The sequence below is a fragment of the Haemaphysalis longicornis genome, unplaced genomic scaffold (genome assembly GCF_048455015.1).
Source record: "Haemaphysalis longicornis isolate Haplotype H1 unplaced genomic scaffold, Haemaphysalis longicornis Haplotype H1 scaffold_220, whole genome shotgun sequence".
In the NCBI taxonomy this organism is placed as follows: Eukaryota; Metazoa; Arthropoda; class Arachnida; order Ixodida; family Ixodidae; genus Haemaphysalis; species Haemaphysalis longicornis.
Genome location: NW_027526302.1, coordinates 158,057 through 180,153, shown reverse-complemented (window position 1 = coordinate 180,153; position 22,097 = coordinate 158,057). Strand labels below are relative to the sequence as shown.

Below are 22,097 nucleotides of genomic sequence, written 5' to 3'. Positions count from 1 at the left end.
AGCGTGTTTTACTTCATTATTGTATGATTGCGCACTCTTTGCGTTTTCGTGGAATTGTATTTGACTTTACGGCCAATAAAACGTTTCAATTCAAACCAATCCTGAAACTAACGCGCGTGTGGGCCGTTATGCAGACGTTTGACGACAGACGGCCTTGATGTGAGCCGCATAGACGCTAGCGCCAGATTCTTGTAGAGTGTACATAGTATTAAACTATATGATGGTAACAGGACACAACAGAATCAGTTGATGAAGACAAAAAAAAAAACAGGTCGGGTTTTCTTCCGTTTTGACAATTATCATCAGGATAAGAGTCTCTAAGTGTTAAAACTGTTCGCAAAGACACTGTCGGTAAGTTTCGTCGAGGGACATCAAAAACTGGGTCTTTAGGGTGCTCGTTTTATCGAAGGGGCAGGCTTTGTGTTCTGCTGTGCTCCTTAATATCGCGCTCAACTTGGCTCCCACCACGCGAGCTGTGGCCGGAACTGCTCCCACGACGCATGCGGCACCTCGCAGCGAGGCACTCGAGAACTATGCGAGAAAGCAGGTCCAGCTTTTCTGATGATTATCAGCAACCCTAGGTAGCTTTTGTTCCATGTGATTTACAACTACCGCAAGGCTCTAACGGTCCGGCTGTATATCACTCCAGCGGAGCATTGGGCAGCGGCTTGGAAATTGTGACGCGTGCTATTTCCTCGCTATTATCGCATAAAAATAGGTTCATCGGCTGTCATTCGTTTTCGTTACTCGAAGTAAATGTTAACCAGCTAAACCAAACAGTGGGCCGTCAGTGATATAATAGAGCGAGAAATGACGTCTTTAATAGCGGGGACAATAGCTAAAAGTTCAAGCAGACGCCATAACTAACAAGAAGCAGCAAGGAAACCACCAAAAGTCGCAACTGTTTATCCGTTGCGAAAATCAGTGCTCCACTGTACTACATCGGCCTCACTCGAGCGCTGCGGGTTTGACAGGTACAAGGCAGTAGAATTTACGGGGGATGCTGGTGATTATCCCAAGAGCCGAGATCCGCCCCTTTTAATTATAAAATGTCTCGCTGTGCGGTGCCACCACCATCCGAGGAGCAGCTCCGGCCTCCGATAGCTTGTTGCGAGCCAAATTGAGCGGGATAGTACATTACCTTTATTTAAACGAAGTTATGATTGCGGAGATGTACATGTCTAACGCCCCCCCTCCTTCACCCCCCCCCCTTTTAGTTTTCATTCCGGCGACGCCAGCTTACTCGACGCCGATCATGGGCTACTCCTCGCCAAGCCTCCCCCTCTTTCACAATTGCTTTTCCCCTCTCCACCACCGATGCCTCTTTCCCATGCTGCGCACTCGACTGACAACCATGGTAGCGCTGTTATCAGATGATTGCGGAGAATAGATAGAAGGGCCAATGGGTGTAAAGACGTCCAAACGCCGCCGTCGCCGAACATGGAGACGGCACCACTGGCGGCTTAATTTCCACATAGCCGACTAGGTTCAAATCCCTCCCGAATGAAGAGCACCTTGCCAGGTTGGAACAACGGCGTTAAGCCATAATTGTTCCTCAGCTTGAACGGCTTCCCCGGCGTCATTTTTGCCGGCGTATTTCCCGCTGAATTATGAGCCCCTCACCGGTTGCAGGTTTGTACATTCACGGGTTGGGGGTGGAAGGAGCGGGCCGTACACGCTCAGCTGTGCCTCATGCCGCTACCGATGACGTTCCCGTTGTGCTGGTGGTAGAATTGAACGTGGAAGTCTCATTGCTCAATGCACTCTGTCATCTGTCCTCCGTAATCCAGCGGTTTGGGTCTGGGTTGGTGTGTCACACAGAGAGTAAGATGCTTACAACGGGGGAGTGAAACAGACAGGAACATGTTTATTCGCTGGAATAAAGTTAGACGCCTTGCAGGTATACCTCGCTATGGGACGGACCCATGTCAGTCGCTCGACGGAAGAAGAGCGGGAATTAAAGAAGCGTCACCCCGAACAGAAGCGGGAATGGGAATGATAACGACGGAAAGCAGTTGCCACCACCGTTGCCGCCTCAAATTCCAGCTCATCGAGTAGCTGCGATTCCCTTCCCGAATGAACAGCAACTTGCTCGCTTGGAACGCCGACGTGGGTCAAAATTACTGTTCAGCTCAGAGTTTTAAGAGCGATATTTTCGACAGTTTCTTTAACTTCCAAATACGCGCATATAGCCGGTTGTCAGCGTTAATAGGTGGGGGGGTGGGGCGGACATGCACGCGCAGCTATAGGTTTCATGCCCTGACTGATGACATGTCCATTGTGCTGGCGGATGGTTTAAACGCGGCCATCACACGGGCCAGTGCGAACCGTTCGGTGATCTTACAGTGGTCGAGCAGATTGGGTTGTTGTGTAACACAAACAGTAAGGTGACTACTTCGCGGGTGTGAAACAGTGAGCTCTATTTTTTTCTGCGAAACTAAGCCTCGGGTCCTTCAGAATTTCAGTTGCCTAATACATGGCTTGCACTGACGTCACGATAGCTCTCATCTTGGTTAATCGCGGGAACGGGGAAAGGCAATGAAGTTATCTGGTGCGATTATCTCCAGCAGCGCTAAAGAAGTTGCGGGCAGTGCGCAAGAAAGGGCGGTGGTGACGTCACGTGCTAGCTATGTATTGTTTAGGAATTATGCCAAATCGCAAATTACAAGCCGTTTGTTTCCTGCACTCCATGGAGTGCATCCGTCATCCGTCTTTACCGAGTGGAGAGGCACTAATTTTCTTGTTAGTATAAAAAAGGTATACTGATTGCTACGCGATTTCTTTCCTGATCTGCTAATTGTTACAGAACTATAATAAACCACTGCACAAGAATTTTTAGAATTGATCCGACACTATCTTATTGTACTGAAAATCATTTGTTTCAACAGAAAATTGAAGTCGATGACACTGATCAAGTTTAGGGAGAAAATTTTTCAGGGTTACACGGGTTCCTAATAAGCCTGGCCTTCTACACCTGATGTCTTCTAACGTAAATTCTGGCATTTCTGTGCGATGCATTGCTCAATGTTATGGTCGTTAGCCGAACGCTTTGCCTCCAATTAGAGTGCCCGAGCGAGCTTTCTTAGATTTTCCTGCACAAACACCTGAGGTGCTTCTTTTTTTAGTTCATGCCTGCTCTCCAGAAATTTCTCCCCTGTTTTATGGCTACCAAAACGAACAATTATCTCTGGTGTCTTCTCTGGCTTCGCGGGAAGTTGATATGTAGATACGATGTTACATTTGGACAGTACCGTTTCATTTAACTTCTGAACAACATGATCCACTTTGGCGAGCAGCTCTCCATCTTCAGCTTGTTTAAATCAACGGCGCCTGTATAAACATTACCTAACGCGTCGCGTGCCTTTCAATGGGAAGAGTTCAGGCACTCATCCGCTACGTGGCGCGCACCGGCGGACATCCCGCCTTACGTCACTGCTCGCGAGTGGAAAAAAATTGGCCGCGTATCTGCTCCTTTCGTTGCAAATGCCGTCAAAAGACGATAGTCTTTATTGGCTTTTGCGAAGTAAATGCCTCCCTTAGCTTTCCCTCTCACCTCTCATGTTGTTCCTCTTGCGTCGCGCTCCTCCCAAGGTAAAGACGCCAAAGGTTTGCTTAAATCATTTTAAATTTACCGCGTTCCACTGCTCCAAACCGGGTGTCTCGATGCGAACACTCCCGTACGGCGAAGACGCGCGTTAATCGAGACGCCCTACTTCAACGTTTATAGAACCGCGTTTCCCTACTCCACGTGCATTGCAAGCAGAACGTGGAACCTATCTAGTGGAACCTTGCATAACTGTTGCCGGTTGATTTCTTAAAATTGCACCAGAAGCTATAGTGGCGCGGGCGCCAGCAGGCGACGGCGGAGTGAATTCTTTTTCTGCAGTTGATGAAGTATTTAATTTCGCAAAATTCAAGCATGTTTCATTTTTTTTTATAAAGGAACACTGCAAATATCACTTCTGTATTGATTTGTTGTCTCATATTTGCGTAATGTCTTGTTCTTATTCAACAATGTTGACAAGTATGAACAATACACCGGACATAGACGGGTAGATTTAGCTGTGACTATATAAGACGATTGCGCAGGCATTGTTTTGCTTTGGCCGGGTAGCTGAATCGAGTCACAGACAGACAGACGGACAAACAGACAGACAGACATACAGACAGACCAAAATTTCTGGGTTTAAGTAGCCCAAGAAAGACTATCGTCTTTAAAAAAGCTGCACCCTCTTCTACGACATGTGCCTGTCAGCTTGCCTGTTGGGCTTGAAGAGCAGTCTCCCTCACATCTTAGCCGCGACGGGGCGCCAGTTCTGGGGCGCACTGACATAGAGATAATATACTGATTCTAGAGAGAAAGCGCGCCACTGAGCCAATGCATTGGAAGCGTACCACACATAGTGGCTGCCATAATACAACGATTTGAAGGTTGCCAGCTGAGTTTTTGCTTACTAAAAACAGCGGAAGTGATGGGTATTAATCTGGCAACGTTTTGCTGTGGCGTTTCCGCATCCGGCTAGCGAATTATGCCGGGATTAATATTAACGTGGCGGCCCGCTGGCCAGGCGGATTTTGTGCTGCTGGCGTCGACAGAATTGCGTAGTTTATTACCTGTGGGTAGGTAACCAACATGTTTCCGGTTGAGCGTGCGACTTGTACGTAGTGAGACTATTTGAGCGCGACGTGGCATACGCTCGCACAACACTTTCGCGCCAGCTTGAATGCGACTGATCGAATGCGCGCGGACGCCAACGAATCAGCTGTTCCGTACTGAGGCGCGCAATGATTCTCCGTCATGATCTCCGTGCACAATTGCGCCGTGTCGCTTTATTTGCCATTCTGCGACATTTTTCCAGGCACTCAATGCTTTTCAAATGACGTGAAGTGAACTGTGGCTTTAGCTAAATGTGGAACCTTCAATAACACATAAATACAAAACAAAAACGTTATAGCATGGGCCAAGGCTAATATTGTCGGTGAGTCGCGGTCGCTTTGAAGTACACGAACGAAAGAGCGCGGGCGATCGCAATCAACGGAGTGCAAAATGCATGCCAAGGGCAGTATAAGAAATGCAGTCAGCGACGTGTCGCGTTTTCTTTTCTGCCTTTATTCGTCAAGTTCTAGCCAGCTGTTTTCCACCACTTCCAAGGAAAAGCTCGCGGTACTGAATGGGGACAGTAATTTGCCGCACAAAGCGAGTAAAGAGCATTCACTTATTGTTACTGATCAAAAAAATAAACCGCATTTTGTTGCATATTTTTTTGTTGTACAATCACGAACGTTTGCGCGGAAGTTTGAAGCACGAAGAGCTGTACCAAGTTCTATACATGAAACAACTAAACGGAACGATTATAAAAGCTGCTTTTATTTCTTTTCTGACGGGAACGACCGCTGGCTGCCACTCTATACCCTGCAGTGAGCTTGCGGTAGTCAAGTTCAGATCGGGATCGCTGTTCCCGCGTCAGTTCAGGGGCCATAGATAAGGTGCTTAACGTGAAGCAACGAATGACGGCCTCGAAACCGCCCGGGGAGGCAGTTGCTCAGTGCGTGCACAGCGCGATTCCGAGTTGCCCATGTTTTGCAAGCACGCACATCTGAGCTGGAGACTGCACGCACGCACTGCGCAAGTCTGGCGCAAGGGCATAGACACTTTCTATTGCACTTAAAGGAAATCGAAAGCAGAACTGAACTACACATTTACTCTTTGTCCGCTAATCCCAGCCTACTTAGAGCCTAGTTACACTGATAGGTTTTTTAAAGAGCTGGTATTAATTACCGAGGGAATGATTTGTATATTTTGCTTCATTTCTTTGTTTTAGTTAAATTGTAGGAAACAGACTCGGTAGGGTGCGGTGGCCTCCTACATTTTATTGAAGCGTAGGCCCGGCCGCCCAGGCCGCCCAGGCGCTCGGTCGTGTTCCATCTGGGGCCCTATTCTCGACTGCACAAATTGCCGGCAATTCAGGCAATTTTCCGGAAGTCTTTTCTGATTGGCTTTCAATTTTGGTCACGTGCTTCCGGTTGACAAAGCGCTTGTGTGTGCTGTCGTCATTTTGACGTTTCATGTCGTTTACGGACACCAGTTCTAAAGTTTGCCTTATTTCTCGTTACTAAAGGCGCATAATTCTTGGCCGGCAATGAAAAACCACACTAAATACAGCGGACATGACAACGTAAGCCTGTCTTTGCTATTCAACAACAATACTGCTTGTAATACACACCCCCTCTATGATTGGCTGAGAAGGCGTGACGTAATTTAAACACTTGGCGGGAACAATTACGTCATGCATTGGCAACTTCAGCCTGCGTAAGAGTGACGTAGCGCTACGTAACAGCTTGAAAATGGCGGTTGTTTTTGCCGCAAAATACAAGCAAAATAGGGCAAACTATTGCCCCGGCTTACGGCGCCGCGAAATGTGCGGCAATTTGCAGCAGGCGCAGTTTCGCATGCGCGCTGTTTAAAGCCTGTTTCCTAACGAAATAAATTATAGTTTCAACTGCTTCCAAGTCAGCGATCATGGAACATACAAATAACGTGCAGTATTTTGCTTTTATGTTTGGCAATGAAATAAAAATTATTTTTTTTGGCGTAACCACAACATAAGAGGGCAGTACAAGCCTCTCCACGACAAAGAGTACCCAATGCATGGCATTTGCCCATACTTGTCCTAGTAAGCTGTTGGGTCACATGATCGAACTGAAGAGAAAAATAACAATGAAAAGTGATTATTTAGTTCATTACAGCGCTGATTGCAGTCGAGCTTGACGAATGAGTGAATCGGCGACATCGGTGCGCTCCGCGGTTATCAGGCGTAGCGCTTCGCTGCTCTTATGTGTCATAGAAGCGATGGTCGCGGCCGTCTTTTTCTGTGATCACGCCGTAAACTTGTAACATAGCAGCAGACGATGGCGTGGCGGCGGTGGCGGCAGGGAAGATGATAACGCAACAAAGCTTGCATTGAAGCAGAGAGCCTAGCTATGTTAATAAAAGCGATTGAAAGAAATAAATAGATACGGTAAAAAAATTGTGTGATGTTCTTTAGCTCGACATCCGCCTTTCGCTCGCTTTTGGATCAACGTTACTCGATCGCCTTGTGGTGTTGGCGCCAAATTTGACCTCCAGAAATGTGTTTTTCTTGTCAGCCTCAGCTACCGTCTTAATTTTTATAGTACATGCCAAGTGTTTTTATATCTTTCTTGCCCAATATTTGATACCTTGGTAGCGATCTTTATGAGTGACTCGTCAAATTACACTGCATGTCGTCATAGCTATAGGTGCAGCACGTCACTGATTGCTTACGTCGTGCTTACGCAAAAAAACATGGGCGAAATGCCGGCAATTTGTGCAGTCGAGAATAGGGCCCCTGATCTCTGGCGTGTGGCACTGCTGACGCAGCCGGGCAAGCACCGCTGCTGATGATGATTGTGGGATGCAGGGGTGGTGATGATAGTGGCGCTGTTAGCGGGTGAAGCTGCCGCCACTACAGGGCTCCCCCTCTAGCGCGTAGTGCGTTACGAAAGAAGCCGAAGTACAAACTATGTGCAGATAATTAACAAAGCCTATCCATCGTAAAGGTTCTTAGAGGGTCCAGGTCAAATCGCAGGTAAACAATGGGAGCAGTCCTGGTCAGTCCGTTGTGGGCCTCCGGAGCGTTGATTGGCCTCGGGTGGCCTTGGCTGGGAGTGCAAGGTGGGGCGAACTGGTGTACGGTGGAGTAGTCTCAAGTGAAAGAGGCATAAACCGCGGCCACAGTGCCACCTGCCAGAGAGTGCCACACGCCAGTGCCACAGGTCCGGGTCACCAATTGTAGGGCGCTATGTCGGGCGAGAGGAAGGAGCCTCAGGCAGGACGACCGTTCGTCGCAAGGCAAAACCAGATTCTATTTTGTGAGCGCCGGTGAGACCCCCGTGTCCTCGTGCGCCCGCGACCACGCAGTCTGTGACCATGTCTATCGGGCTGCTGCGCGAGGAGCGGCGCTCGATCCAGCGATGTCGCTGGAGCTGGTGCTACAAAATAATTACTGAGTAGCGGTCTGAACTAATTACTGAATTACCGGGCTGAATAGGACTACTCTGCGACCATGTGGATCGTATCATGTCAGCGCCCATGATTCGTACGGTCTCAGAGCTCGCTTTACCCCCCTGTACACTGGGGATCTCGTTCAACGCGTCGCTCGCTTCATACCGCATTTTTCGAAAGATAACTGATAGAGGCGTAACTGAAACAGTGTAAGAACATATTAATTTTGAATGAAACACGGCGCAAACGTAACAGGACGCAGAAAGGAGTACACAGGACAAGCGCTTGTCCTGTGTACTCCTTTCTGCGTCCTGTTACGTTTGCGCCTGGTTTCATTCAAGATGCATTTCCAACTCGCCCAGCTTGCAACTCTTCTGCAACATATTAATTGTCGCATAGACAAATAGCGAACAGAACACGATATTTTCGGGTGATACATTCAATATTTTACTGATATTTGTCTTTCTGGAAGATTTAGGAACAAAAAATCGCGTGCACAGTTTTTGTTCAGGAGCTCACTTCTCCCATCACTTTCCAGAAAATATCACGTGCTTGTAAATTTCAGAAGACTATAGAAAACAAAAAAAATAAGTGCGTACCGAGCGGAGTGAGAACATCGGCGACAAAACAAGGCCGTAATGCGGAGGGGACCCAAAGGGGGGGGGGGGGGGGGGGCAGTTCCCCAATCAGAAGTTTGCGGGGCACGTGATCCAAGTAGGGAAGCGCGCAAAGCCGTCATCAGGCTGTGGCAAGCAAGTTATTTTGCGTACGTGGCACAGGCGGTTTTATCAGCGACAGACCGAGACAGACAGGCATGGTGAAAAACAAGAAGGCGTAGGAGCGCCGCCTGGATACGCTAAACAAGCTGTCAACTTTTTTGCAGTTTCCAAGAAGCGGCGATGGCCGACGGACATGAAAGCACGCAGGAAGGCTACGGAGTCGGAGAGGGTAGGGGAGAGCAGCAGGAGAGTGGCTGTTTGGCCATTTTTCGCTCACGCGTTAGGCAATGTTTATACAGGCGGCTTTGGTTTGAATCTGTGAACTCAAGGTTAAGATTATGGTTTCCTCATTCTAGTTCCTCAAGCTGTTCTTTCATAGAAGTTATTTTAGGGTGGTTCATTGAATCAAGAGCCTCAATTTTGACGTTCGTATGCTCAAGTCTTCTTTCATGGTGTACCGTGGCGCAAGCACCTCATCATATTTGTCGGACTTGAGCTGCACTATTTGATTTTCTCAACAGTGCTTGTGAGATACATTAAGGGGTATAACTTAGCCTGAAGGTCAAGAAGAACGTGGTTAATGCCAATTTTCGTACCATGTCGTTTACGTCTGCAGTGTCAGACTTAGGTCTATCCTAAGAGCCACTTCAGGCTCGCGAGTCTGGCACCACCACGCCTCTGGAGTTTTTTCTGTTTGTTTATTTCGCATCGGTGAAAACTCGGGCTTCGTAATACCGGCACATGTTCCTACATGGGGCACGTAATTGCAATTTCTGCACACGAGGAAGAAATCAACTGTCGAGCTGTACGCCACAAACCAGGCATTGCAAGGTTTGGAGGTCCGACTTATTTCACAGATACGCTTGGCAGAAGCAGCACACAAAAGTTTTGAGAGTCAACCCATAGGTTTACCACTCATAAGGAACCAATCCGCAAAGCTCGGGCAGAAAATTAATGCACGATGTCGGCGTGTTCCTTTGATGTCCAAAAGGCTGAATCCAGCTGCTGACGCCCCTTTTCATAGGATTGGCCATCAGAAGATGTGGCATCGGCCAGGCTGTTCGTCCGGTGACGTTGCAGTTGATTACCCAAGCCGCATCTTCGTTTTTTCGCCAAGTGTTAGTCGCGTTCGCCGAACAACCGATGAAACAGTCCAGCAAGGTTGGTAGTTCCCTTCAAGCGGGCAGCAGCAGCACAGTTTCGGCAGGAAACTTAGGCGCGATGTCGACGTGTCCCGTCTGCTACCCACAGAAATTCCGCTGCTCCCATGCCAATGGGGATATGCCGAGTGCTTTGTATTTTCATTCGTGCGCACCGGGTGCAACCACCAATTAATTTCGCACACGTTAGCACGAATACCTTTTCAATTCCAGCGACCGTCGACTCTCATTTCTAGTGCGCATACCCTTTCACTTTTTACAAACAAGCCACATGTCCACAAAGACGCACACGGCAGCGTATAAAGATATTTAAACGGCCAGCTTCGTCTTTCAAGCCACCGAGAAGGTGTCCATTGTTTCAATTTTGATTGTGATCGTGCGGTCATTGTTTTGCATTGGTCTGCAAGTGTAAGTGAAAAGGAGAGTTTTACGGGTTCAAGTTATATTCAGGCCACGTTCAGACTACTCACGCAACCCATCCAGTCCTAAAAACAGACGTTAGAAACAGCCCTCATGAACAATTTGGTCGGTATATGGGTCGCATGGCGTCATTGTTTACAAATGATGTGTCAGTAGCCACTTTAGTCTCGACGTTGCGTAATCTGCCATTTGTTATTCTATGCGTTAGCTACAGCTGCCTCCAACAAAATTTCGAAGCCACCACCATAGGAGAACCGACAGCCATGCTAGCCGTCTGCTTGTCTAAATTTCTTGGAGGTTAGACGTTAGCTCAAAGAAGTACTGACCCGAAATTTTTGTGTTACGTTTTTTTCGCTGCTATGCGTGCCTACCAGCCCACTAATCATAGAATGACCCATTCGACGGTCGAGTGCAGAGTAAACATTCATTTGCGGCGTCGTTTATTCGTGTCAGCTTCGGTTTCGACAAAACGAACGCCGAGCGGCCGCCATGACAGGAGGTATCACGTGACGTCACTATTCTTGCCGTACCGCTGCCGCTCTGGACGCACGCGCGAGCGAGCGCAGGCGCGCCCAGACCGGCCGAGGTCTTCACCGTCCCCATGCGCCCGGGCAGCATGACGTCAGTCCCAAAACCATGACGTGTACACAAGCCGGAGCAACGCGCGCCAACCACAGCCAGCGCGTCGGCTTCGTCACGGGAGCCCCGGCGTCGGCAGTTTGGAGCAAGTATCAGATGATGTCAGGTCAGCCCACTCTGGGCTTCCTCAAGCGGCGAAGATTAAAATGGATTTAAAATTTGTTACGCCGAACGGTTGCTATTCGACCTTGCTCGGAGATATCTGCTGATAAAAAAAGCCGTTTACATAGTTATCTCAGCTTTGAAATTTCGTGTCAGCACTCCTGTAAGCACCTGTTCCCAAATGGGGAAAGTCCATTACAAGAAGCCAACGTCAAAAAGAGTAAGCAGCAAAGCGGTGAACTTCACGCCAGTAGTTATATCGTGTGAACTTTTGTATTTAACCCCGGCAACTCAAAGCAACGGGATGCGCGGAAAGTGCCTACTTGCATACCGTATGTTTTCATAAAGGAGGCAGCACTCAGGCATATTACCTTTGTACACACTGTGTACCCTGGAGGCATCACATGGGGACATCACTAGCAATTTATGAAATTCGTTTCCACTGCGAAAAATAACGAGGGAAATAAAAGAGGGAGCTGCGCGCATTGTTACATTTTTTTTTCATGAAAACAACGCCTGCCTTTTTTTTAGCACAACAAAAACTCGGTCGGTGGGATCTATCAGTAAAACATCAAAATGTTATCCACATGGTGCATAGTCGGCGTGTGCACAGCGCGTACCGTGTTGGACGACAGTCGAGGCTGGCAGTCAGGCCTGAACTGTTTATTTGTCCGAAAATTGAGTATTTAGGCACAGTCAATAAAAAGGGAGGGGATGTTGGAAGAAGGAAAGGGCGGGGAAACTTTACGATGCGGGAGACAAATTTTGTTCGGTTCATGCGTCACCCGCCTGACTCAGGTGGCTGCAGATGCAACTTCTCGGTAGTTTACAACGCCACATTTTTTGTGTCCTTTGAAGTCTCACGTTTTCTTTTGCGCTTTTGTTACGTAATACTGTTTAAGACCTCTCATGTCGTGACCTGAATGCTTAGCATAAATATAATCAGAAATCGGTTTTTGTTATAAAGCTCACCGTCAATCGAGGTTCTCGCTATGTTTTAATATTTGTTCTGTCCTTTTCAGGTCCAGAGAAGACCACCCAGAGAGAGAACGCAGGCATGTGAAACAAAAACTAAATTCGGTTCTACCAATTCCTTCTGTGTTATGGCTTGTTCAAAACGTGTCCACTCTTTTTCTTGAGCTTTGTGTAGAAGTCCTTCTCACTATACTTTTTCTTTGAGTGTCTTATTTCTTCTAACATTCCGAATTTTTCAGAAGCTTTTTCGTGAAGCACGAAGTATACCGGCAGAGGAAAGAATTTACAGAAGTTTACACCACACCTATAAACGATACAAAAGGCAAGAGAACAGTTTGATATTTTAAAATGCTTACGTTAATAGGGTGCTGCGGAAATTATTACCAACCGTCATGTTCATTAAGACAGAATCGTCCATGCCTTACTAACTTTGGCGTATTTAACCGACAAATTTTCTAATCAGTGGCTGGCTGACTCATACACGTAAATGTTGCTCCTGTATTTTGGTTTTACACTGTATAGTTGATCCTCCCCATTGATGAGGTGCAGCCTTCTTAGCAGGTGCACTAAATTTTCCGATGCAGTAAAATCAATTCCGTGTAAGTAAATATTTCAGCCATTCTGTGACGGGGGATTGTGGCACAGGCACCAGTCGGAACTCATAAAAATTGGTTCGCGTGTGTCAGTGGTACACGGGGAGGTACCGACAGTCTGGTAGCGAGAATACGATGATGGTTCCTCAAGCTTACAGAACCGGACGTCATAAGCACCGGGATCAATAGTGCGCACCGAGTAAGAAGTGGAAGCCGAACGTAATCATTCACAAACATCCTCTTACGGGAAAAGTGCACGGTTGCGATTTAACCATATTGCTACTAAAGGGGTGTCTCATGCGGCAGCGTACACAATATGGCCGCGGAGCCTTTTTATTCACCCAGGACCCTCGCCCCCAGACAAAAATAAATAAGAAAAAAATTAGCAGTGGCTTAGCTCGGATATGGCAGGATATCCTTAGAGTGAGCTAAGGCTCAGCTCGTTATTATTAGCTTTCCAGGTTGTCTTGGATTAGCTTGATTATCATGCTTACTGCTCCTTCAATGACACACACACACGCTATAGGCATTATGTGAGACATGCATATTTATCAAGCAGCTCCGGTGCAGCGTCACCAATCGCCCCAGAGCTAAGCTGGTTCCACAGGCGCACGCCGGTGTTCCTGCAACGCACGAGCCATCGGTTCCACACCGGCCACCCCTAGCATGGTCATCAAGTGGACCGGGCCGCCACGCGCGGAACGGCGGTCTGCGAAGACGCTGGGCGCGTGGGGTGTGTGAGAGACGCCGGGCAGCGACCAACGTTCTGTGCGCTGTGCGACGTCACTGCTCTTCGCGCATGCGCAGCACGGCTCGCCAGGAGCCACGCGAAACTGCTCAACCTCGGCCAGTGTAGCTCACGCTACCAAACAAACTGCAGCGGCGCTATAGGCAAATCGGGACGGCATGCGTCGCGCCTTGCGTAACCGGAGAGGTCTAGAAAGCAGTGTATCAGTTAACTGTGCGTACTGTCTTATTATAAAATGCTTTTTCAACCGCAGTGTACTGATGCTGCTTCCTAATCCAGACTTCGGAATGAAATTTAGCAGCAGTTACCGGCCCATAGGCGGAAAGTTCAGTTTTACGGGGGAAGGGCAAGGCTTGGCCCCCCGCCTACCCCCTACCCCCACTCTCTCTCTCTCTCTCTCTCTCTCTCTCTCTCTCTCTCTCTCTCTCTCTCTCTCTCTCTCTCTCTCTCTCTCTATCTATCTATCTATCTATCTATCTATCTATCTATCTATCTATCTATCTGTCCTTCTCTCGCGCTCCTCTCAATATGATGATGGTGAAATGTAGCCGTCATTATAATCATCATCATGCATATATACATGTATATATATATGGTACGTCGAGGTTTCGGCGTGCATTTATGGTCCCCACTTGGTCAAAATTAATCCAGAGCCCTCCACTTCTGCGCCGCGCCTCAAGTATGGGTTTAGACTTCGGCGGGTTGAGCACAATAATCTTAATCTGATTCTGATTTTTAGTAAATGATTATGGGCCTCATTTTTAGTACTGAATGAATTATGTATTTTTATGACCTCTGCATGCAAGTAACGATGTCTTCACCGCTAAGAAGAGTGATTAGAAGAGCTATTTTGCATGGGTCCTCAAAATTGCTTACTCGAAATTGCAGCAATACTAAGAACACTCATGTGTATTTGACAAAGCGCTGATAAAGAGCCCTGCCGAAGGAGTTACTGGAGACTGCAGCCTTTTTGTCATGCTGAAACAGGCACACAAAGCTATTTAAAGCGAGGTGAACATGCAGCAACATATTCATCACCTGAGCATACGCTATCCACAACATTAGTCAATGATGGTTAGTACGCTCCGTCCTTGTCTTTAAAGGAGCCATGAAGACAAAATACAATATGGGTTAATTAGAAAGGCTGCTTTATCCTGATAAAAATGATACCGATGTCATCGCAAACTTCAAAAAAATAACGGAGATAATAAAGAAAACGTGTTGAGCTACTCGCTAGCCAGTTTCCAGCAACTTTTCTATGACGTCACAGAATCTTGTTTGGGCGATTGACGGCGGCCGAACTAATCAATCGCCAGGACACTCTACTGGACGATTGTAGTGTGGCCGCTAGTTCCGTTTGATCGACTCACTTGAATGCTAATGTGCACCTAACGCACTGAAAATTAAGATTTTAGTGCTGGCCCATATGACGTCACTCGCGCCGATACACGTCGCTGTGGCGCAAAATTTGAAAGTTCTTAATTAAGTATTTCTTGAGTTTTTATCGGTTAAAAAACGTCTTTCGTGGCCGGAATGGAGCTGAGTGAGGTACCGAAGCCGAACTCTTTAAAGTTAAACAAAGTTGTATTTTCTCTTCATGAACCCTTTAAAACAATACAATTTATCCCTATGTATATTTAAATGTAGTTTGTGTGTACATGGCGTTCACGATCAAAAGCAAAAAATAATCAGTCAATAAAAATACGGATTACGCAACCGCCGCTGGTGTTTCCAGGGCGCTTATCCTTCTATGGTAAGGATTTGAAGGAACAAATGAAAAGTATGAAAGTAATCCGTGCACGTCTGCGCCAAAAATGACGCCGTAAGCTTTTAGCCAAAACGGAACTTTAAGTGAAAAGTTAGAGGAAACTCACAAGAGTAGTGGCACTGGCAATGAAACTTGGGACTAGAGGGGCGGGGTCACCATCGCGGAGGGGGTCTGCCCTCGCCCCCCCCCCCCCTCTCCCGAGAATTCTCAGATGGGGCTCGGGCGCCTATGAGTTACACGAAGCCCTATGTGCACCCAGATGAATGGGTAGAAGACGCCGAGATCCAGAAAAATAATGAGTGGACTTAAAAGCATTTGATTATTTTTTTGTAATTTAAAAGGTCCCCTGCAACACCTTTTTGAACTTTTACGGTTTACCTTAACATTTAGTTTTAAAAATTGCCGCAGCTTGCACTACTGATGCAAGGCTAGAGAAACGGCAGAGCTGGCGGTCCGTCTCCCTTCGTCGGACAAACGGCTGCTGCGTCATCGCCACCATCAGAGCACACTAGGCCCACTGCAGTACGAAGACCTTTCCCATCGACCTCCAACCGCTCACGTCCTGCGCCACTCGAGCCCATTCTTTGCCTCCGAATTTCATTATTTCGTCCCTCCATCAAGTAATGAGCCTTCCTCATTTTCTCGTCCCTGCTCTCGCAGTCCACGCGGCCACCCTTGTTGTCCACCGGTTGTCATTTCGCCTAATTACGTGGCCACCACAAGTCCATTTCTTTTTCTTTATTTGAACCATGATCTCTCCTACTCTAGTTTGTTATCTGATACAGTAAGCTCGTTTCCTTTCTCTCAGTGTTACTCCGATCATTTGTCGTTCTATGGCCCGTTGAGCCGACTTAGTTGTTTAGTAGGGCGCCACGTTTCGGCTACATATGTCATCACCTCACATTTATTTCTGAACTTGCCGCTGAAAGTTCTCCATGAATGGAGGCGCGGATGGTTTCGTCCGCAGGCTTTTACGTCTTTCCCATAGTGGACCGCCTTTGCAAGTGCTAGAACCCGTGGCAAAGTCCAAAGCCAACGCCCGTGCTAAGAACCGAAACGAAATACTCTGCGCCCGGTATTCGGCGACAGCTGAATCGGACAGAGGCCGGTTTAATAACGCGAGGGACCGGGACCCAGGTTCGAATCCCACCACCGGAAGCGTTTTCGTATCTTTCGAATTGGTTGGGCACATGTTATGGGACCCCGCCGCTGCTAACCCGACCCCTCGGGGCTTTGTGGTGGCTCAGTGATTAGTTTGCCGGTTTCTCAACGCAAAGGACCTGCGTTCGATACCCGGGACCTCCTTAGCAACATTCTTTTCTGGAGTCTTCGTGGTTTCCTGATGCGAAAGACAGATGTGTGTCGGCCTAAACGGCTCTGCTATTGCAGTTAAACTCTGAACTTCAGAGTCTTTCTGAACGCAGTCCACAAGCACGTCTCTTGGGTGGCCACGGAACGCGCTTGCCCAATTTTAGTGCTGCATGCACATGAATTAAGAGGGAAATCGGTTGAAAACATTTTTTTTGTTTGGTTCGAACTATATTTCGTGCTTGGACGACGTAACTCAATCCCTCATGAAAACTCAAACTGCCGGGCTACTCTTAGGTTCTATTAATAAACGCGTTCGACAGCCACTTAAAGAAAGACGCAAGAAATGGAAAGGGTAGAATAGAAGAGGGCGCAAATTGTTTCGTTGATGAACCTGCTTCAGACAGAGTCCTGCAAAACATAAGTTAATATACACTTTCTCTTTGAACTGTTACACCACAACGCGCTCCAGAGGATGTTCGGTCACACGATACGACATATTTTGTAGCGAACCTGGTTGGATTTATCTTCTATAAACCTAAAATTCGCATTTCCTAACGTTCGCTGTATTATCACAAAACCTGGTGCATTTCGCAGCTTTGATAGGGACGTCTCAGCAGGTATAGTTTCGCCTTACTGAATCATTCCGTATATACGGAATTATGGGAATACGGAGTTCACTGGGAGTATAGCGCGCCGAGGCGTAACTAATGTAGGTTGGCTGCCGACCAGTAGCTGAGAGGGCTACGGAACGCGTAAATTTTCAGTTGAAACAAGAAGTCACTCAGCCTTTAGTTTCCCTTTAAGACCTAAACGTCGAGGTACCCTGCAACTTTTGTTTGGAACTGTACTTGGCTAAAAAATCTAACAGGACACATGGCCAATGCTCCTAATTATTCGTAGCTTACAACACATTTTTACAACGTCTTTTTATGAGGTAAAACAATATTTCCAAACCGATGCCAAAAATTCCAGACAATCACCATTTCGGTGATTTTTTTTTTTTTTTTAAGACGCAAAGGCTTACCGCGTGAGGTTTCTGGGCATAGATTTCATAAAGCACGCCAAAGATCAAGCATGTTCTCCAAGTCACACAGGAGAGTTTTCTACGAAGAGTTGCCCTGAACGACCTTTTTCCGATAGATGGGTGTTCGCAGTTTCAAGTAAACCAATTTCCTAGTAATCACCTCCTTCAAGAATTTCGTTAAAGCATTGATTATTAGTGGAGTTATTGCAAATCAAAACACCGCATTTTCGCCCGCGCCGCGATTCACCCTCGTTTCGTCCACCTCCTCGCACCCGACGAGCGTGACTGCCCATGATGCCTTGCTTATAGATGACGTCTGCAAGAACATGCGGTTGCGACGTCGTTTGCTACGGCGATATCCTGCGGCGCCGCCTCGCTTTGGTACGGGATCGTCTGACTTTTTGCGTTTCGTTTAGGCCATTTTTTATCACTGTGTTTATGAATCCTGAACTCCCCTCACGGCTGGAAAAGATTATGGAAGGAATGGGGTGGGACATACGGGCGTCTAAAATAGCTAAGCGAAGGTGTAAAGAATCGCCTCAAAATTTGTTATAGTGAGCACGTGCATGCTTTCTCAGCCGGCGTCTGGTTTATATATTGCTAAGTGGCCGCTCGTTCGCGCCAAATTCGAGCTTGGTTGTGTTGTGGTGACGCCACGCACACGCGTACACAGGCAGATGTAGTATTTCGTTTTGTGATTCCGGTCAGTTCTAAACATTTATAGTCGCAACAAAACGCAGCGGAAGGGTTGCACGGAACGGTTCATTTTCCATTTCTCCCCCCTTACTTCCCGGGAAACGCCTACGCGACTCTGTCTATCAACCGCTAGACAAATACACATATTACGAACCGTCTGGGGAGTGTAGTAGGTTGAGGAGTCGTGGGCGCCCGCCTCTTTTATTCTACTCTACATGTAATAGCACAGAGTAATTATTCCACCCTCGTTTTTCCTCCTGATGGCCTGGAGCCCCTTTAACCTCTATAAAGGCTGCTCGTTCGTTGTTTACGTGCTCAGGGCTACAAGGTGCGATACTTGGAGGTCTTGGTTGCCGGACGCGGCCCTATATTCCCCCCTTCCTCCACCCCTCAAGCCTACCTTGTGGATGGGAGAAAACTATCTTGACGCTATATAGGGACATACCAACTTTCCAAAATACACACATCAGTATTTCGTCCTCTGAAAGTACAATTGCCTTTTTTAAATATACAAAGCACAAGTTTAAAACTGGTCGAATCGTACTTATGGTTTAAACGATGCATTGACGTTTGATGTGGTAGCTCGACAGTTCAACCGCTAAGTTTTGTTTTGGATTCGCGAATACAATTCCCAAACCATGCCACTTAACGGCAGGGAAAAAATGGCTGCGGCTTAGCTCAGCTAACCTTGGATATGCATAGCTAAAGCTTGGCCTACTCTGGTTGAGTATTGGTTTCGCTTGGTTAATGGTTACCCTTTGATGTAGCTGTATTGCAGACCACGGCTCAAAACGCTTTGGTCCCTTGCAACGCTCACAGAAGGAGGCCCAGCATCGCTTTAATTGTGAAGGAAAGTTTGACATCCACCTTAATGCAGCCATACGGCTACAAAGGAAAGCTATACAGCTTTCTCAGAAACTTCGCAGTTGAAGAAAAATTCGTCCTGGTCCAGGATTCGAACCCGGGACCACTGCTTAACAGGAGCAGTCGCTCTACCAACTGATCTAACCAGGAGGCTAGTCGTTAGTAGCGCGAAGGCGAATTGATCAACAACTCGAAGTGAAGGACAGGTGTTAATCGTCGATTAACACCTGTCCTTCGTCGTCGTCGTCATCGCTGTGTACGAACCTCTTCTATGCCTGAACCTGTAGGCACAGTTTTGCCGTTTATTTTGTGTTTTCAGTGCGCGCGGAGTTTGAGTGATGAGCTCAATACTTCCCTTTCAACGGGACCACTCGACTACAAACGTTTATTGCTTCAAAAACGCCCTTCCAGCCCGAGCGCGCACTTGCGAGCAGGCACCCATGCCTGCTTTTTTGTGGCACCAGACCGGAAATGGGCCCCTCAGCGTTGCGGAGAAAAGGAGAAAACTACCCGGCATGTGATATATCGAAGGCCGCCGAAGAGAACGCCGCGAGCCGCCCCCCTCTCCGGGAGAGAGCGCGCAGCTTTCGTCGCCTTGTCCGCGCTCGAGTTGAGAGGGAACGATTATGCGCGATTTCTCATCGCGCGGTTTCGTTAATTGTGAACGGATTTTCATAATTCTTGCGGGAGGAGATTTCTGGGACAATAGACTTCATCCCAAAATACAGTACTAGTAGTCGATGGCAAGTGTTGCAGGGTCCCTTTAATTTCTAGTGTCTCCCTCCAATGCATCAAGCACATAACTACTATAAAAGTCGCCTTGAGAAAGTCAACTTGCAAAATGCAAGCCCAGGAACGAAGTTTCTTTAATCTTGCTATGAGAATGGATCAAATACCCCTTTGTTGACACCCCGATTCCACGCATGAATTTTCACCTTCACGCAGGGGTATTGCAATAATAGACCGAATTCTCCCTAACCGTGATCTGAGAATGCGGCGCGTAGGAAGTAAAACTGAAGGGAAACATGTTGTCTGAACTGTTTATCTTCCTACTCCATGAAGGAGGTGCCTGCATACGAGGGCTAGTTTTAAACAAAGCAGCAGCGTTTAAAAGACGTTGAAAGGCGAGGATCTGTACCGATGCCAGCAGAGGCCGTGGCAACTGTACAATGCTGGTGACCGGGCATTGCAGCTGGAACTACAGTGATACTGGAAGCCAATGAGAAGTACGCGGAATGTAGGTCGAGCATTTCACTCCTCTTCACACCTCCGCCTCATGTAGGCGGAATTTCCTGACTGAGATTTCAAGATTTGGAGAGCCCGTACCGTCCCGTGATTGGTGTCATTGTGGGAGTGCTAATATTCATTCAAAAATATTACACAGTGCCCAATTCCCATCTACAAGATATTACCCGACCAAAAGTTATATCTTGTCGCAATAAAACAGCGCTTCTTCAATTCCCAAACGGAAGTGCTCTTTTGTTGCTATCATACCTAACTTTAGCTCGGCTAATACATTGTATATGGGCACAGGGCGCTACGTAATATTCTGTCAGATATTACACTAGGAATCTTTGAGCCGCGTGAGCTGTTGACATATATTTCAAAGTGTTCGAAATAGCCACAGCGCATATTTTTTTTGTTTTTCAGTGATATATATTCATGGTTTGTCGAAAGTTTTCTTTGCCGACAGCAACTGCATTATTATGGAACTGCCTTCAGACAATCCTCACATACGTACGTCCTCTTTCTTTTCTTAAAATCGAAATGCATGCCCCAACTCTAGGGATTAAAGCTAGAGACGAAACAATTTCATCACTAAGCAGACAACTGGACATGCTAGAGTTGAATTACACCTTACGCTGAAGCTATCTAGAAGTTCCCAGTAGGAAGGTCCTAATACAGTGGTGGTATTAGATGCGGTACTGTAAAGATTTACAGCAAAAAACCACGATGATAACGTCTATGATGTACGTGAATGTGGTTATTATGAGCCACCATTCACGGAATAATTACTGTGTATTGCTCAAAATTATTTTCCGCTCATTGCTCGAACACTTGTCAAATTACCCATAACGCTCGAATTAAACTGAAAACGAAACCGGTAGATCTGGACAGTGCTACCAACGTATTGATATTTAAGCTTAGAGCATTTAAAGTCGCGTCCTAATGGTTCCTCAAAATCTATAACAGAGTGTGATTGGAGGAAGAATGTGAATAATTTATCTAAGAATCTTGTGAGCGTGCGCCGTTTGTAAATACCTTGAACCATCTAATGTCTCGGTAAAGGTCTGGGGAGCTCATTTCTGGCACTATTGTTCAAAACTGACAACGCCATAGCACAATGGTATTTTATGGGGTTTATTTTTCTTTCACGGTATTGTTGGCGTGTTCCTTACTGGACTGTCAGAAACACAGTTGCTTATGTGAATTTGATGAAGGCTGTAGTTGGTTGTTTTATAGCACACAAACTAATTATTTTACCTTGCGTATTTTTCAGTAAAACCTCTTTGCGCTTTGTGGGTTAACAGAAACGCTGTTAATTCAGCCAACAGACATTGCCACTTCATCCTACTGGACAGGTGCAGGACTCCAGTCTATAATGCCTATAACTACGAAAGGCAACATTGTAGCTACGACGACAATGCCACACGAATACATTTGTGCAATAAAGTTGAAGGATGCACAATGTCCAACGATTGCAAATAAACAGACTTCAAAGTTTCAGTTACTGATATGTCAAGTACGTCGTAATTTCTACAAGGTAATTTCGTAATTTTTAGATGGTAGTGGAGGCAATGAAGCTTCAAGGAGCCATGAAGAGAAAATGCAAGTTAGTTTTATTCGAAAGTTTCGCGTTTTATAGTGCCCCCAGCGCTTGTCCGGATACAAACGATGCTTTATTCACTGAGAAATTAAACAATTTAGGTTAAAAGATTGATTTTCCCGCTCAATCGTGCGTTTTTGTGGTCCCAAATGACATCACAGGAACCGACCGCTCTGCAGCCTAGAGTACCTTCATTCACGCATCCGCCGTACAGGGTAGAGACACGTA

At 46.9% G+C, this 22,097-nt stretch overlaps 1 long non-coding RNA gene across 1 annotated transcript in view; it reads left to right on the top strand.

The window, feature by feature from the left end:
• The window catches only part of LOC144172473 (uncharacterized), a 54,298-nt gene extending 32,548 nt beyond the window's left edge, over window positions 1-21,750 (top strand). Inside the window, exons 3-6 of the long non-coding RNA XR_013323020.1 lie at window positions 12,086-12,118; window positions 12,278-12,360; window positions 20,693-20,779; window positions 21,543-21,750. This is a non-coding gene — a long non-coding RNA (uncharacterized LOC144172473). The remainder of the gene's footprint in view (window positions 1-12,085; window positions 12,119-12,277; window positions 12,361-20,692; window positions 20,780-21,542) is intronic.
• The last annotated feature ends 347 nt before the right edge of the window (window positions 21,751-22,097 follow it).